The sequence below is a fragment of the Homarus americanus genome, unplaced genomic scaffold, assembly GCF_018991925.1.
Source record: "Homarus americanus isolate GMGI-L3 unplaced genomic scaffold, GMGI_Hamer_2.0 scaffold42818, whole genome shotgun sequence".
NCBI classification, from domain to species: Eukaryota; Metazoa; Arthropoda; class Malacostraca; order Decapoda; family Nephropidae; genus Homarus; species Homarus americanus.
Genome location: NW_024741585.1, coordinates 1086462 through 1105349, shown reverse-complemented (window position 1 = coordinate 1105349; position 18888 = coordinate 1086462). Strand labels below are relative to the sequence as shown.

General features: G+C 42.4%; 1 protein-coding gene across 5 annotated transcripts in view; it reads right to left on the bottom strand.

The window, feature by feature from the left end:
• Positions 1-18062, bottom strand: part of LOC121875974 (TWiK family of potassium channels protein 7-like) — an 84179-nt gene extending 66117 nt beyond the window's left edge. For 4 of the 5 annotated variants that reach the window (XM_042380805.1, XM_042380806.1, XM_042380802.1 and 1 more), the window contains exon 1: positions 17906-18061. The gene's annotated coding sequence lies outside the window, so the exon portion shown is untranslated. Of the gene's footprint in view, positions 1-17905 lie in introns of all 5 variants that reach the window. The other variant, XM_042380808.1, reaches the window with a different exon arrangement.
• Positions 18063-18888: the final 826 nt, after the last annotated feature.

The following is an 18888-nucleotide window of genomic DNA, read 5'->3' as shown; positions in this document are numbered from 1 at the left end:
TCAATTTTGCGTTTAATTTCCCATAAAAGTTACGACTCCAGTGAAGGTGATGCAGCAGCCGAGAAGAAGCAACGCCCACCTTCTCTCCCAGGCATGGGGCAATTAATTAACTTGGCTTAACTTGTTAACCTTTGAAATAACAGTTTAACTTAACTTTGTCGAAATTTTGGCTAATTAATTGATTAACTTCGATTAATTATCAATTAACTCCTTAGAAAAAAATAACAAATAATATACTGTATAACACATCAGTCCTTGCGCCCAGTGAGTATCAAATACATTTAGCATTATAAAGTGTAATAATTATGTGATGAAAAAGTTTGAGTTTAAACTTTGTGATTATTATTTATTTTATATGCAGAATTCTTATCTTATCATGATATAATTTTTCAAGTCAGAAAGTCTAACTTGCAAAAAATAAAAATTAACTTAACTAGTTAAGTTTGAAACTTAATCGCACCATGCCTACTCTCCATGGGATGACTAGTTTACGCCCGCTGCGCCCCTAGTCCACCTAGCTGTTAATGGGTACCTAACTCTACAGATGCATAAGTGAAGATAGCCGTGTGCAGTGCCGGACAAACAGACTCTCTTTGTACAGTCCTGTCGCCTCTTCTGAATCACGACCCAGAGATTCAGACTCGTGAACCCAAAGCAGTAGACACTGGTGCATTATTCTGTCCATAAATGCTTCAGATCCACGAGTCTGAATCTCGGGGTACATGGTTTAGGAGAAGAGGCGACAGGACTTTCGTGGGTGACTTCAACTAATGGTTTGTATTCAGTGTGCTGTACGCTCTCAGCCCCTAACAGGCCGTCAGGTTTACAAGACCCACTTACACGGTGACCACTAATTCCATAAATAATGACAATATCCGAGAGGCAGCAAAGCAATATAAAAAAAATGCTCTTAATATAACTTGACACTGACGATGAGAATAACGAAGGTCTTTTCCTTGTACCTGGAGGCGGTGATGCTATAAAAAACTAGTTCCTGGAATCTGAAAGCTGCCGCTCGATATTACTTTTGAGAAATCGCGTTTTTATGGCGCAAGATCCGTGAAACAGGCACAAAAAAGTTAGTGGATTTTTTGCAACTATCCTGACGTTCGATTGATCTGTGGAAATAATGTGTCACTCGGACGCTGGTTATAATGGTAGCCAGCACTATTAAAAGAAGTTTCGCTCCTATGATATATAATCACAATAGTAACTAAAAAAAAATATTAATAAATCAATATGGAATTTTACAACGAAGTCCAGTCAAAGAAATCAGTGATACGAACACAAATAACGGTAAGATAAGTAATTCTTTTCATTTTCTACATGAGATGAGACGTTTGTTGCATTTTACCGTCACCCAAAAATACCCCGAGTCAATCGCTCCACAATCTTGGCAGAAAGCTGAGCCAAACACTTCCCTTTTTTGTCATAGGTACTGTGTCGGTGATGGGTAAAAATAATTCAGGTTTAGTGGTGTGACATTGTTGTCCAACTCCCCCCCACACACACGTCACTTTTTCTCTGCCATGTCGAGAGCTTCTGGTCGAGTGTTAAAACAGTGTGTGTCTCTCACGATGTGTTGAGTATTAATGACTGAAATAACTCGAGGAACAGCCACGGTGATGGTGGACGAGCGATGAGGACGATGAATCTTCCTTATAATGATAATAATGACAATTACGATGATAATTAGGCCTCTGTTAATGAGACATTCACCTGAAGGTTAGGGTACTATAGACACCTGGATCTGAGTTGCGTCATATAGTGTAAATCCATATAAATGAACAATGACGAGTTATGCCTGCAACACCCACCCACCCACTCGCACCCACCCACCCATACACCCACCCACACACACACACACACACACATACACCCACCCACCCACCCATACACACCCATCCACACACACTACAATAAGTCAATGCACTCATACAAATACACACTAAGTCATCATACAAACTCTTCTCATCTTAGACACTTTGCCTCGGTTCACTCTACCATCTATACAGACCATCGCTCTACAATCCAACCAATTTCAACAATAACGTCACTAATCACAACTTTTGACAATAATACAACAAACGGAGCTTCTCTTCATCAGCGTACACAATGGCGCCGAGTACAGATCAGACGGCAGTAATGGTTTGATCATCAGCCAATTTTGACAGTTGGTATGAGGGAGGCAAGACAACAAAGCACCCAGTAAGGCAACACAGAATCACAACAAAGCTCTCCACCAGCGGTTGACAATACTCGGCGACAGTGTTTGACCAGGTGTCCGGGGCGTGAATAAACTGACTTTGATCATCCACCTCATATAGCAGGTGACAGCACCAGCGCCGCCAATATCTCGTCCCGCATGACTCTCACACTCATTCGTTCTGCCTAGGTGTGATATTTTATCTTTATAGGTCTTGTATACATGCACATACTGACCTATAAACGAACATAAAAGGCATTTACTTCATAACGCCATGAGACAGTCATTTTAAACTGACTGAAGTAAGTTTATTTGATTCTAAAGTTGTAAATTAAAGTCACACTTAAGCGCGGTCTCACTAATGGCGGATGTTTTACGTTCAAAGATGTTATGCCTCATGACTTACAGGTACAGAATCTGTCTATATTAAATAACAGTCCCACTGATGTAACTCGCTCTTCATTGGCAAGGCTGAACGGTAATTAATGGTCCAATTGGTTCATATCTTTCAACATAAAGATTTGTGGATTAGAAGAAAGCAACACATAACACTGTTCATCTCAAACACCTCGACCTGTTTACAGTTGTCTCTGTTTACTGTTATGGTGATCTAAACAGGTGAAGCTGTTATCAAAATTGCTGAAACAAACAAAATAATAACTTATTTACAGTACATTAATCTCTGATGTAAAACTTCCCGAATATTTTACTTAGCTCATCTGTTTTACTGAAGATAAAGTTTGTTATCATCACATACTCAACAGTACCTGAATTAAATTCGTAATAATTCTCATTATTTATAGTTTGTATTATCATTGTCTATATTACCGGGACATCTACACAACAGTTGGAACTTTCGGAAAAAAATATAACTAGTTTGTTTTATCTTTATTTAGCATTGAAATAAAAAAAATTAATTGCATTGAGTGAAAAGCAAATTTGTTATACTGTATATGAACCAAATATCACAAACACAATTTATTTATTGGGGAAAGAGAGCAAGAACTGAGGACAAACTCATTTGGTGAATCTCCACCAGTCTTACATCTCACCTAAACCAACAAATCGATGAAGTACAGTTCCCTTCACTAGCGCGTTTACAGGGGCTCGTCGGGTTTTGTGCAGTGTGGCAGACCTGTGTCTGTTTACATTTGACAGAAGGAAACTCGCAATAGTAAACATACTATGAAATAAAAATAATACAATATTAAAACAAATTTCTCAATGGTACTGATTTGTAGAATGTTTACATGACGAGTCCCTGTAAACGCGCTAGTGAAGGGGGACTGTACAAGATGTTACTTAAGGTGTGTTGATACGTGGAACTTGACATTAATGCGACAGGTATCAGCTATCTCGGTGCACCAGCTGGGGAAGATATCAACTAACATATATCTCAGCCCAATTAGGGTCATTTGATCACGTTTAAAAAGACTCTTGGTTCAATTTAAGTCACGAATCTCACACAAGTGGCGAGGGATCCGGGTGATGAACGCCCTCTTTGATGTAGACCAGTTTTACTCTGAAGGATATACGCTGTGTGGCTATAATAAACCAACAATGACTTCAAACAAAACTTAACCAACTGTGACTTTAACCTAACACAAACTTAGCCTAACCTAACCAACAGTCACTTTAATAAGATATATTGGCCTGTGTATTCATGTCCGTATCTGTGTGTTTATTGATGTTGTGTGTGTGTGTGTGTACGAATACTTGAAAAAACATTTTAACAGTAACACCCGCGTATTAATTTGATACATAACCAAGAAGGTCCATTTGGTAGTTCCCGGAGTACAACATCTGCAGCAATAAACTTGATTATGATACAGTGGCAGTCCACACGCAGTACTGCTTCACCACTCACATGCAACAGAGGCTGACTATATATTTTATTAAGATGTCTAAGTTTAAAAAATATTAAAGTATTTCAGTATTTTTTCAACTGGTGTTGGTGATGTTGATGATGGTGTTGGTGATGATGATGATGATGATAAGAACGATGGTGATGATCATGTACATTACCAAGATATAAACAGTACTACATCCTCAAGGTAAAAATATTGCGGCCACTATTCACAACTCGGCATCCCTCTCAAGATTAACAGAGTGAAATACCTACAGATAACAACGCAAGAGTATCACATAAGCCACAGTGGTATGTCGTTAGTAAGGAGAGTGTGGCCCGTTATTGGTAACTAGAGGAAGGACAGAACCCTCCCTTTTCACCAGAAAATTCCAATACTTTTTCTTTAATGCAGTATTGTACTCGGGCGTTTTTGTATAGTAAAACGTAATTACTATTGACCTCAGAATATCTCCTAATATCAAGTGCACATGGCCTCAAATGGTATTGGTCAGATTTCAAAACAAAATATCTGGGGGCTTCCAGCGGCCCCCCCCCCCCAGCTGGGTGGGCTCTGCTCGCCATGTTCCCCCACCCAATATTTTTTGGACTTCCCCTTTTGATATTCCTGGATCCGCCCCTGTAGAGTGTTGCGTGGCCAGCCGTAGGTAACTATAGTGTTGTGTGGCCCGCCATAGGTAACTATAGTGTTGTATGGCCCGCCATAGGTAACTATAGTGTTGTGTGGCCCGCCATAGGTAACTAGAGTGTTGTGTGGTCCGCCATAGGTAACTATAGTGTTGTGTTGTGTGGTCCGCCATAGGTAACTATAGTGTTGTGTGGCCCGCCATAGGTAACTAGAGTGTTGTGTGGTCCGCCATAGGTAACTATAGTGTTGTGTATTAGGTAACTATAGTGTTGTGTTGGGCCCGCCATAGAGTAACTATAGTGTTGTGTGGCCCGCCATAGTAACTATAGTGTTGTGTTGTGTGGCCCGCCATAGGTAACTAGAGTGTTGTGTGGCCCGCCATAGGTAACTAGAGTGTTGTGTGGTCCGCCGGTAACTAGAGTGTTGTGTGGTCCGCCATAGGTAACTATAGTGTTGTGTTGTGTGGCCCGCCATAGGTAACTAAGTGTTGTGTGGTCGCCATAGGTAACTATAGTGTTGTGTTGTGTGGTCCGCCATAGGTAACTATAGTGTTGTGTGGCCCGCCATAGAGTAACTATAGTGTATAGGTAACTAGAGCACGGTAACTATAGTGTTGTGGCCCGCCATAGGTAACTATAGTGTTGTAACTATAGTGTTGTGTGGCCCGCCAAGGTAACTAGAGTGTTGTGTGGTCGCCATAGGTAACTATAGTGTTGTGTTGTGTGGCCCGCCATAGGTAACTAGAGTGTTGTGTGGTCCGCCATAGGTAACTATAGTGTTGTGTGGCCCGCCATAGGTAACTAGAGTGTTGTGTGGTCCGCCATAGGTAACTATAGTGTTGTGTTGTGTGGTCCGCCATAGGTAACTATAGTGTTGTGTGGCCCGCCATAGGTAACTATAGTGTTGTGTGGCCCGCCATAGGTAACTAGAGTGTTGTGTGGTCCGCCATAGGTAACTATAGTGTTGTGTTGTGTGGCCCGCCATAGGTAACTATAGTGTTGTATGGCCCGCCATAGGTAACTATAGTGTTGTGTGGCCAGCCGTAGATAACTAATTGTTGAAGGTAAAGGTTATGTAGTACGTGGGTATGGGATCCATGCCGGCTGTCTCCACTATACAAGTCTTAGCTCGAGTCGTTAATTCTCAAACAGATCTTGTTGTCATTTTTCTGAGTATTATGTTGAAGGCCAACGGTTGTGGTACCAGGTTGTATCAGAACAGTTGGTGATGGCAGCTTTCAAGGAAACACAAGAGTCCCGAGTAAGATATTTTTAAATTATCATAGAAAATGGACAAAAAAGTTGATGAGCTCGTCAGCGTAATATCGTGTTTTGGCAACTCACGCCTCTCTCTATGTCCGCCTCTCCCACCAGCCAGAGCACAACACCCACACAACTTCACACCAGACAAAGGTGATACTAATTTTACCTTATTTACGACCCAAGGTTGAAACACCAGCCTCCCGTCTTATTTTTTCTACACTTTATGTGAAAACTTATGCAACACTGAAAATATCTTGACAGAAATATGACGGGACCGCTGTGTTGACACGTATTTCCATTTAAAATTGTCACTCAGGTAAAAAAGTGATGTTAAATCTTGGACCGAGCACCAGAAATAATCTTATACCTTAATTATCCCACATATATAAAGCTGATCCTTTGTCTAAGCATCCGTTCGTCCGCCCGAGAGGGAAGGTGAAGCGCTTAACCATTCCTACAATTTTCGTCACCATTTAAGAGCACTTGGTACACGTGTTGGCCACCAAGACGGGAAAATGTTATTATCTTGAGGTTGCGTCAAGATATACCACAGGTACACCGCACTGTATTTAATGCCTATACTAACACGACCAGACAGGTGTGTACCTCACGGAGCTGATGTTATAATAATTCCTCTCAATGTGCGACACTTTTGTACACTACAAGATGTTTATTGTTTACATAAGAGTTTTTGAACACACGAAACGACTTTCAAATAATGATTGTTCTTGTGTAAGTATTATAGTGTACACGGTGTAAGTGGTGCGGTGTACATGATGTAAATGGTATGGTATGGGTGGTATACATGGTGTTGATGTTGTACTGTGCACGATGTAGGTGATAGAGTGTGTGTGTGTGTGTGTGTGTGTGTGTACATAGGTGACCCATGCCTCACCACCACCTACTGACACACTTCACCCACTGCACTTTTTAACCTCCTCGACAATTAATCTTCAAGTGATTATATTTTTGCACCAGACAACAGGAGACGAGTCATCCCACCTGGGTCTTATAACTCGTTGTTTGTCTAACTGAGTACCCCCTCTCTCTCTCTCTCTCGCCCTTATTGCCTCAGCTCTTAACACATTACTGTCTTCATTAATTATTGTCATTTTCTTAAGTATTTGTTCGTTTTATCCATCATTTTGTTTATGTCTCCTTCTCGGTGTTTATCTTATTGTTTGTTTGTTTTATGTTATTCTCTCTCATATCTTGTCCTTTCTGTTTGTCTGTGTGTCTCTTTTGTGTCTGTTATTCTTCGTTTTTATCTCGTTCTGTCTTTCTTTTATCCTTTCTTTCTTTAGCTGTCTCTTAACCTCCCTGTCAGTTCTCGTCTGTCGACCTGTTGTTCTCTTCTCCTATCTATCTCCCTGTTATCTCCCCTCCTCCCCGTCTCCTCTGTCATCTCTCTGTCTCCTTGTCATATCTCTTCCTCTCCCCCCCCCCTGCCATCTCCCCTCCTCCCTGTCAACTCTGTCTCCTCCCCTCCTTCCTCTCTCTCGTCTCCACCTTTCTTGCTCCATTCAATATATTCTCGGGGTGTTTGTAGTTGATTATCAAACCTCTAGTGTGGGCGGGAGTATGGGCGGGAGTATGGGCGGTAGTGTGGGCGGTTGGAAGCTATTACATAACTCTGTCTCGCCATGCAACCATATCTCCGGGAGCCACATCATTGAGCGATCACACCACCCATCAACCACACCACCCATCACTCTCACCACCCATCACTCACACCACCATCAACCACACCACCCATCAACCACACCACCCATCACCAACCAACTACACCATCTATTAACCACACTATCCACTTAACCACACCATCCACACCACCCAGCAGTCACATCACTCTCTCCAAACACACATACATTACGTCTCTTAGCGTGGTATTATTTTGTTTATATCATCAGGCTGTTCCTTTATTATTATTAGGTTACATCTATAATAAGCTGTGTTGACGTCCGGCTAGCGGGGTGAGTGGGTGATGGGTCGGGGTAGCGGGGTGAGTGGGTCGGGGTAGCGGGGTGAGTGGGTAATGGGTCGGGGTAGCGGGGTGGGAGGGTAATGGGTCAGGGTAGCGGGGTGAGTGGGTGGACACAGTACGTAAAACCATTTAAAAAGTGGACATGTAATAAATGGGAAGCAGTCTATACTCGTGGGTAGCTGATTTATGAACAGTCAAGGGTGAGAAATATAGTCAATCACCTAAATGTTATAACCGAGGCCAAATACACGAAAGATTTACGAACCAAAAAAAAAAAACTATATATATATATCCTTAGTCATCATCACATATATCCTTGTTGGTATATATCCCTATTTAGCATAACATACTGTATTATATGAAAGAATTGTTACTTATGACATATACTTTCGCTGTTCAATGTCCTTTGTATGTTCAGTCAGTCAAAAACTATCTAGATAAAATTATGTTGAGACAATATAACACAACGGACGAACGATTATGACAACCCTACCGAGACAACAGGAGTCGTAGTGTTCATTCTGAAATTCATCGATCACCCCGAGTACAGGTAGTTTTTTTGAGTTACTCTACAGTACACCCGCATGACGTTTATTATTGTGTACCTGTGTCTCTCTAATGCACAACCTTCCCCCGTGTTTATGTTACTTGCAACACTTTACTCGAAACTTTGATGTTTATTGCAGTCCAACATTTTTTCCCGTGTATATGTTAAGCTCTAATATTTGTCGTCATAACCTAAGTTATATGCCAATATTATTCACTATGTTTCAAATACAATTCATATTTTTTCTTCTAGATCAAGACTGAGAAGTATTTCCTTATATGATGTTAAGATACTTAGTTGTTTGTAATATTTTTGTCCAAGTATATAATTCTTTCACGTGTCTTGATATACATTTATTCGGTTCCTCTTGTTCCCGTGTTTGTGTCATAGGATATTTTTCTTCCGTGTTAATGGTGTGTGTGTGTGTGTGTGAGGAGTTATGGAAGGCCTTGAGCACCACCGTCACTTCATTACTCACAGACAGACCATTAATATAACCAGCGTGTACCTCCGCCTCCTCCTCCTTCTTTGTAACTCTTTCATAAGCTCTCTCTCTCTCTCTCTCTTAACAATAGCGTTATCAATCTCATTGTTGCTAGAGGGCACCACGACTTACACTGCACTACTCACTAACGTTATGCCTTCCATCAACACGTGTCATGTTTACTATTGATGTGTCAGCTACCCAAAACACTATTGTTGTTATTATGTTTATGATAAATTGATAACGCACAGTTCACCTTTTTACTATTTACAATACCAAAGTCACTACTATTATTATTTAAGATTTCACTAATACCACCATTATCTCAGACTACCATAATCAATATAATTACGATCTCATAAATAGTTAATTAATACCAAGTCGCCTGTATCTGAAGAGACAAAGACCTGCCTACATACGCAACAATAATTTTTATACGAAATATATTTATTTTAATGCAATAAATTCTTACATCCACAATGAAGGGGATATAGATGGGGTTCTTATGGTGTCCGAGCAGGATGGGACTCGGAGCAGTGGATTTGAGTTGGATGAGTTTGGGTTTGGGAGGGAGATGGGAAGGAACTGGTTCACGGGTGGGGTGGTGGACGAGTGGAGCAGGTTTGGCAACTTTGTGGTGGGTGCTGGAGCGCTGGGGGATTTCGGAAGGAGGCTGGATAGGTTCGTGGATGATGGAGGGTGGTGGCGGTGGCTCTCGACAGGAGCTGCCATGCGCGGGACAACCGGCCTCTTGCAGACTCCTTATTTTCTTTTGTTCTTATACAATACCAAAGAAATGTATATTTTTACACATCACATATCTCATCAGACCCTGTATGATGATACAGTTATTATCATTGTAAATGTGACAAATATTACCATCATTATTATTATACGATACAACGCTCATCATTATTACTTCAAAAACTATTATCGCCTCAGATACTCCAATTATTCTTTATTACTGCCACCCATGCCTGAACACACACACACACACACACAGTAAAAGCTTCCTCCTTGGCCTATGTGGGGTGACCCAATCAGGAACACCAGACCAATTCTTCAGCCAGGATCATTATTAAGGAGATCTTCCACATCGGTTACTGCATAACTAAAATCTAACTACAGTTGTGGTTTTCAAGGCATGAAAGATTCTGCCCAAATTCCTACTTAGATAGAATCATTAGTCCTGTCAACACACAACCTCTTCCGCATCCATTTTCTTAAATGGTTTAAGATCTCACTGGTCACTTACCGAGAGTTCATAGACCATATGTGGAGGATTGAATTCTGAAATCCCATTTTATGGTCTGTGGCTGACGTTTGTGACCCGAATTCCTTCTGTTATCTCAGGGATTAGAAGCTGAATTGGAGCGGAATGAGGCACAAAACCTATATTGTTGAGGGTAAGAGACCTTTGAGGTGAGGCGAGGTTTCTTTAAGTTATTCACCCTTAAGACATTGTTCTGTTGCTTAATGGGCCTTAGAAATTCGTCAATATGACACATCTAAAACTAAAAGGGAGTAAAACTTCCACTTACAGAGTATCCAAAACCTGAGTGGAATTAAGAGTCAAGAACATAACACAGAATCGCATTTTCCTGGAGGTGAAATTTGACATCAAAAAGTTCTCTGAGATAAAATAAATACAATCTATCATTAATGGCATAAATTCACATCATTATCAACAAACACGAGTGAAACACAATAAACCAAGACAGGTATAAGGGTGAATACAAATACATTAATTTTATATTTGTTTTAAAAGACTGAAAACTTTAATGCTTAGAATTCAGATAATGGGAACTTTGAAAAGCTAAATAAATTGGTTAGGATGAACTGCCATGTACACTAAGTATTGCATCCATCAACAACTTTTTTGTATTTCTTTCTGCTGTTAACAGACTTTGATATCCAGTGTACGTAGCAATTATTATGTCCACTGAGTTCTAATTAGCATTCCTATTACCGCTTGGTTCCATACTCACTGCGTTCCGTTTGCATCTAATTACATTCAGTTTATTTCAGTGTCTCTTAAATTTTGTCTCTTATGTTTTCCACTTTCTTAACCCAACGCCCTCCATATCCTCTTTACCTAACCCTCGTTCCCTATTTCCAATGTCCACTAAATACGATTCGAGTCAAATCCTATTTTTTTTCTCCCCCGTTGGGTTGTAATGCCTCGAAGCTTCCATTTCCTATCAGGATCAAAGCCACCAGCAGTAACTTTACACGGAAATCAGATATGCTGTTGGCTGGTATGCAAACAAAGGACGGGTGTGTGCAAACAGGAAGTGAAGTCGTGATTGTTTTCTTGTTTATCCTATTTGTAGAGCCATAATGGGTGGGAAGGGGCGTTTGTCTTCAGTAACCCCACAAACACACACACACACTCATATAATACACAAACACACAAACTCATATATACACAAACACACACACACACAAACCAAACACACATTCCCACTCACGTTTATAGCACAATAAAACCCAACCTGTTTACCTACCAAGTGCCTGAGGATACTGAATGAGATGTTAACGGCAGCGTCTACTATACATCTACCGAGTATCAAGAACAAGAATACCCTCAGGCCATAACGGAGAGACCCTGAACGACCTAAAACCAATACTGACGATGAAAGGAATGGATGGGGGGGTTAGCATATATGTAAGAGTTTCTTATTAAACTGAAGGATTTTTTTAATAGTGGAGGAGATTCGGGAATAAAAATCTACGAAACGCAAAACAAACGACTACCAAAATATTCAACAAATTGTGATGTTTACTCTCCCTACTGATGTGACCCTCTCCCTACTGCCTCTCCTGCTGTGACCCTCTGTGACCCTCCCCCTACTGCTGTGACCCCTCCCTACTGCTGTGACCTCTCCTACTGTGACCCTCTCCCTACTGCCGTGACCCCTCCCTGCTGTGACCCTCTCCCTACTGCTGTGCCCCTCTCCCTGCTGTGACTGCTGGGCCCTCTGCTGCGGCCCTCCTCCCCTCACTGCTGTGACCCTCTCCCTACTGCTGTGACCCTCTCCCTACTGCTGTGGACCTCTCCCTACTGCTGTGACCCTCTCCCTACTGCTGTGACCCTCCCTCCTGCTGCTGTGACCCCTCCCTACTCTCCCTACTGCTGTGACCCTCCCCCTACCTGCTCTGCTGTGACCCTCTCCCTACTGCTGTGCTGACCCTCCCTACTGCTGTGACCCCCTCCCTACTGTGTGACCCTCCTCCCTCCTGCCACCCTCCCTACTGCAGACCCCTCCTCTGCTGTGACCCTACTGCTGTGACCCTCTGACCCTGCTGTGACTTTCCCTACTGCTGACCCCCTCCCTCTGCTGTGACCCTCCCTGCTGTGACCCTCTCCTCTCCTGCTGACCCTCTCCCTACTGCTGTGACCCCTCTCCCTTGCTGTGACTCTCTCCCCTGCTGTGACCCTCTCCCTACTGCTGTGACTCTCTCCCTACTGCCTCCCTCTCCTGCTGTGACCCTCTCCCTACTGCTGTGACCTTCCCTAATACTGCTGTGACCCCCCCCTGCTGACCCTCTCCCTACTGCTGTGACCCTCTCCCTACTGCTGTGACCCTTTCCCTACTGCTGACCCCCTCTCCCTCTACTGCTGTGACCCCTCCCTACTGCTGTGACTCTGACCCCTCTCCCTACTGCTGTGACTCTCTCCTACTACTGTGACCTCTCCCACTGCTGTGACTCTCTCCCTACTGCTGTGACCCTCTCCCCCTACTACTGCTGACCCCCTCCCTACTGACCTCTCCCTGTGACTCTCTCCCTACTGCTGTGACCCCTACCTACTGCTGTGCCCCTCCCTACTGCTGTGTCTCTCCCTACTGCTGTGACCCTCTCCCCTCTGTGACTCTCTCCCTACTGCTGCCTCTCCCCTACTGTGGACTCTCTCTGCTGTGACCCTCCTACTGCTGTGACTCTCTCCCTCCTGCTGTGACCCTCTCCCTGCCCTGTGTGCCCTCCCTCCTGCTGTGACTCTCTCCCTACTGCTGTGACCCCTCTCCCTCCTGCTGTGACCCTCTCCTCCTACTGCTGACCCTCTCCCTCACTGCTGTGACCCTCTACCTACTGCTGTGACCCTCTCTCCCTACTGCTGTGACTCTCTCTCCCTACTGCTGTGACTCTCTCTCCCTACTGCTGTGACTCTCTCCCTACTGCTGTGACTCTCTCTCCCTACTGCTGTGACTCTCTCTCCCTACTGCTGTGACTCTCTCCCTACTGCTGTGACTCTCTCCCTACTGCTGTGACTCTCTCCCTACTGCTGTGACTCTCTCCCTACTGCTGTGACCCTCTTCCTCTACCATCTAATGCTACTCGTGAAAAAGATTTTATGGTAGGAAATCCCTCGGTGAGAGCTTCAGTAGTGGGTTAATAGGGTGGAGGCCAGTGTGTTGATAACGAAGACCATTGACGAAGGTTTGGTGTGAATGGGAGACGGAGTAGGAGGTCATGTCAAGGCTATATCTGAGGCACTTTAGTCAGAGATCAGTGGAGGGTCGTTCTTCATGTGGTGGTGGTGGTGAGTATGGTCCCCCTCCCCCGTCGTCTTCAGGTATAGTCGTGGATGTGGTCGTGATTTTGTCGTTGTTTTACATCAATTTCGTTTTTCTAATTATTACATTAACTTTGGATCTTTTTCGTTCAATATTGTTTGTTTTTTCTTTTTACAGTGGGGAGGAGGGAGAGACTTTCATCTGGGATTGTGTCATTTTTGTGGTCCGCATTATAAGCCTAATTTTAGTATGACATATCTGTATGGCTGTTTGTCTGTTAATTGAAAATAATAAATACGTGTTAATGAACTTTTAGAGATAATTCAGTAATACAGTTGTTTCTTGTTGTGGTCTAATCAATAACAAGGAGAAGGTTCATATTTGATGCATATTACAGTGAAATTCCTGCGTCAGGTAAAGTATATAATGGGATTAATTTATATATATCTTTTTGTAATTTCGTTATTCTATCTCCTCCTTCTCCTCCTCCTCCTCCTCCTCCCTCTCCTTCTTCTTCCTCCTCCTCCTCCTCTCTCGTTGTCTCTCTCTTTCTATCCGGAATACCTAAGCGAGGGTTTTATTGTCTTTACCTCTTGTCACTTTCCGGGTCGTGTTGAGGATGTATAAGAAAGTGGTGTTGTGTTTCGTCAAAGATCTTTTTTCTACCATTATTTATATTTTCTCGTAATCTTTTTTTTTCTCACGTTAGCCTTTCCATTCTGCTGGTGTTTTAAATTCAAGTGAACAAATTACGAGCGCTGTTTCGTTTGAATTACACAGGAAACGAAAAATTGGATAGAAAATGCAAGAAAGGTTGTATACAAAGATGAGTCTCCACGGATTTTTACCGGGTAACATGATATTTCACCGTCAGAGAAAATGTTTAACTCAATCATGGTTGGAGATCAAGAGGTCGTGGCATGGGTTAAGTGATCACTGTAAAGGGGTTAGGTTGTCACTGTCATGGGTTAAGTGATCACTGTAAAGGGGTTAGGTTGTCACTGTCATGGGTTAAGTGGTCACTGTCATGGGTTAGATGGTCCCTGTCATGGGCCAGGTAATCACTGCCGTGGATTAGGTGGTCAGGGTCAAGCGTTAGATGATCATTTGGTCATTCATGGGTCAGATAGCCAGCCAGTCATGGGTCAGATAGTCACTGTCATGGGTTAGGTGGTTACGTTAAGATAGCTAGAGAGCGAATGTAATAGAAATACTGATAAACAAATAACGAGGGAAGGCATCTATTCACTCTTAAAATATACACACCATTACGATAGCTAAACTATATAACAGTAACGATAACAATGGAAATATAACTAAAAATATGACAAAAAGTATATATACTTTTAAGAGTAAGACAAATAACCTTTGTATAGAAATTAAGAATGAGTAATAAACCTCGAGTATTAAAGCAGCTTTCTTAACGAGGCCATTTATCCTTGTTGTAGTTAATCACTTAAGTAGACAGTTGGTGGGCGAGGAGGAGTGTGGTGTAGTTCCTTCACAATGGTTTGTTATCGTTGAGTCAGCTTATAATGGTGCTATTAGTCGGTGGTTGTTAGGGCCAGATGTTAGCAGTTGGTAGTAGTTGATGTAGTAGTGGTGGTGGGTGAAGGGGTGGTGGTGGTAGGGGTGGTAGTGGTAGGGGTGGTAGTGGTGGTGGTGGTAGATGTGGTGGTGGTAGATGTAGTGGTGGTGGTAGGGGTGGTTGGGGTGGTGGTGGTAGGGGTGGTAGTGGTGGTGGTGGTAGATGTAGTAGTGGTGGTGGGTGAAGGGGTGGTGGAGGTGGTAGGGGTGGTGGAGGTGGTAGGGGTGGTGATGGTGGTAGATGTAGTGGTGTTAACAGCTAAATTACACTAAGTTTCTAAGTCAATCAATAGTCACTTTTGTATATATATGAGCTTATATTTCGTTGTCAGATAATCAGAACTCACAGCTAAGACTCAAGTACATCATAATATATAAATTTCCAGTATTACTTAACATCTTCTGTATATTAACAACAAATGATAAGGCAAAACAAATAATTCACAAAACTGGACGTAAAACCTGTCATTTCACAGGAGATTTACGCCACTTTCACAACAGAGTTTCGTTCTTGGATAAATTCGCGCAATAATGAAAGTCCTATGCCACTTAAACGGAATTCAATCTGTTGCCGTTAACTGAATTGACCAACGCTGACTGTTGCTCTTACGTAAGTCTCTCACATACAGTTGAAGCTTCCTGTTAACGGTATACTGTAGTTGGTGCCGATTGTGTGGACCAGCCGGACCAGTATGGCCAGTGTAGTGTGAAGTGTTTCTGTAATATAATTAGCTACAGTCCATTATGTCTTTCGTTCGCTTTGATGAGCATTATACTAGCATTACTTCTTGGCATCTGCTCCGATGAAGTCCCGGCGTCGCCTTGGTTGACATATTAGAGGTTTGCCGACCCCGAGCTTGGCATACTGGCGCACTGGCTCGCATCGCTTCTTGTTCACGGGTGCTGATGGCGTCTTCTCTGGTGAAGTATTAGACTGGCTTTGGTGGGCGTCATTTCTGGTGAATTTCCAGGGACAGTCGGTATCATCTCACACAAGTAACTCCTGGGTATCGAGTCCTGGGTATCGAGTCCTGGGCATCACCTCCTGGGCATCAACTCCTGGGCTTCACCTCCTGGGCATCATCACCTCCCGGGCATCACCTCCACGTGCCATTACAAAGTACAAGAACAAAATATGTAGCACATATCGACACAGCCGTACCCTCTAACCAGTACACCACGGTAGATAATCCTCTGAAGTACTTACGTAAAGCCGAGTGAGAAACGTGTACCAGTTACAAGAAATGTTCACAGTCCACTTAATGATTAGAAAATAGATTCGATTTAAAATTCTTCGTAGCAAGTGTGTTGTCTTTTAAAAAATCTACCTTGTAACTAACTAAAAAAAAAAAGGAAGTATTTATGCCTGGATAATATATAAACTGAATGAATGGCTTTGATAATATGTCGAGAATATAGCGTTTTTATTTTTGTTTTCGAAACTGGTTGAGAGACACTGTGACAGATGGAATAACGAGAGACTACTGAGTAAATCAAGGTTAATCTCCACAGCCACGTCCCTCCACTTGCAATGTATGAAACCATAAGTTATTGGTGCGTCCGAGTTATGGTTTTCCTTTGGTATTTGACGAAAAAAAATATTGAACTAAATATATGGTCTATTTTTGAGTGGAATTGTCTGTTTATTGATCGGTTACTAGACAGAACCTCCAAGTTAATCAGGTAAGCACTGGTGACTTTTAGTAAAACTTCGTCAAAGATTAAGGTCAAGGTCATCAAAGGTCAGATTCATTACCCTAAAGTTTGTCTGTTACCACATTAGTGTCCACTTTATGAACCGAATTTACTCAAATTTTTACACAGCTGATCGTACTTGTTGACGTCGAGGTATCCGCATATTTTGGTCACACTGAGTCAGAGATCGTGTCAAGAGGTCACAAAGAATATCATGTTAGCTGTTGTCAAAATCTGTATACTGAAATAATCACAGATAATCACAGTTGACCGATTCATTCTGCTGTCCACTGAACCACACCTTCCAAACTAACAGAGACGAGATTCACACACACATAAAATAAAGTGCCCCATATTGAGAGTATACTTGAAGTTTTTTAAGACACAGGTGCAATTCTCAACTCTATTATGTCATTATTGAAGCTGTACGTGAGTGAGTCGGTAGGATAGTGTTGTCACGTACTCTGGTATGGAAGTAAACTAACCCAAGAGACTCCAGCATGAGAGCCCAGAAACACATCCAGGGACCATCTCTTCTGTGTCTCGACTAAGTGTAGATCCTTCAGGCAGGAACTAACAAGTCTGGTTATTTCCGCGTTACTTTAAGTCTTCGAATAATAATAAGTTAAGCTATGAGGATCATTTATTAAGCCCACTTCCTACAATAGCGACTGTTCCTTTCCCAACATTCAGTCTTAACTCCCGTCTACTAACCTGAGGCAACACGCATGCCCCACCCAAGTCCACTCTCGGTAAGTCAGATATAACAACAAAAAGTAAAGATTAGACGAGCCTCTGGAATTAAAAACAATAAATCCAGACATTAAACGATACAGCGCGTGTGATAAGACCTAAGCTATCACTTGTGTAAATTAATATTGTAACTTTATGTAGGCATCTATTATTACTCTTTTCTTTCACAAATGAAGTGATTTTTGGAATATAGTGTTAATAAATGCATTATTAATTTCTACCATTGCATTTTTATTCCAACAAATACGTGCATATTATCCCATATCTCTTAAGTAGTACAGCATGTCTTCTTAAGCAAGGATGACAGTAATTGTTGTTTCACTAACTGTATTATCACACTAACATCGGTAAGGGAAGAGTCACGAGGATACTAACCTTAATACAACAGGTAGACAGCACTAGGTAACCTCACTTCTCACAGGGGTATGAAACTTCCGAGTAATAACACGTGATAATATATGCAACCCAATGACACCTTGTGGCCAGAGGGTGTGTCACAGCCCCGCCACTGCTGATAGTACACTGGTTGGTGCCTCGAGCAGACAGTGGGTAAGCCAAGACATAGGGGAGAGATGCCCTGAACACACCATCCGTAGCCAAGACGTGGTGGAGGGGGGTAGGAACGGGGATGAGGAGGGGGGAGAAGAGGGAGGTGAAGTGCGAGAGAAGTAGGAGTGCCAACCTGGGACTCACATGTGGCACCGAGAGCACGAGTGTCACCGCCCACGATGCCAAGTTTGTGGAAACCGCGACTTGAGAATAGCGTAAATTGCGTAGATTTCTGCTTCATTTAATATCATAAACTATTAAGATTTTAGTTAATTATATAATATTACCTGTGAATTACCACTATATAGCAGGGGAAGGTTACCGACGTTCATACTGAAGCAAGATATTTCCTGTCACTGAAGGGTTAAGAGTGGGAGTGTGTCAGTAATAAACCTCTGGCGGGCGATGATAATTAGTGAGGGTATTTTCGGGAACAGTATATGTATAGTAACATTACGAACAGGTCTCAATATGACTCACGCCACCACTACCGTCCTTGCCAACGTTCCGGAAAATGATACACTTCTCAACCTTACTCACTCCCCAGATACCTTAACTTGTACCGGGTGAGACCAAGATGATGAGCACTGGTGAGTTAATTGTAGCTCTGATGTCTGTTACTTCGTGGAAATGTATTTGAATGTTGACTTTAATTAATAGATAAGTTTTTTTTTCAGAATTTTGTAAACGAGTTATGAGGAGTTTGGTCTATACTGTATGTTTCATTTACTTAGACGTGAATCACACACACACACACACACACACACACACACACACACACAAAAAAAACTAGGCTGAACGAACACAGG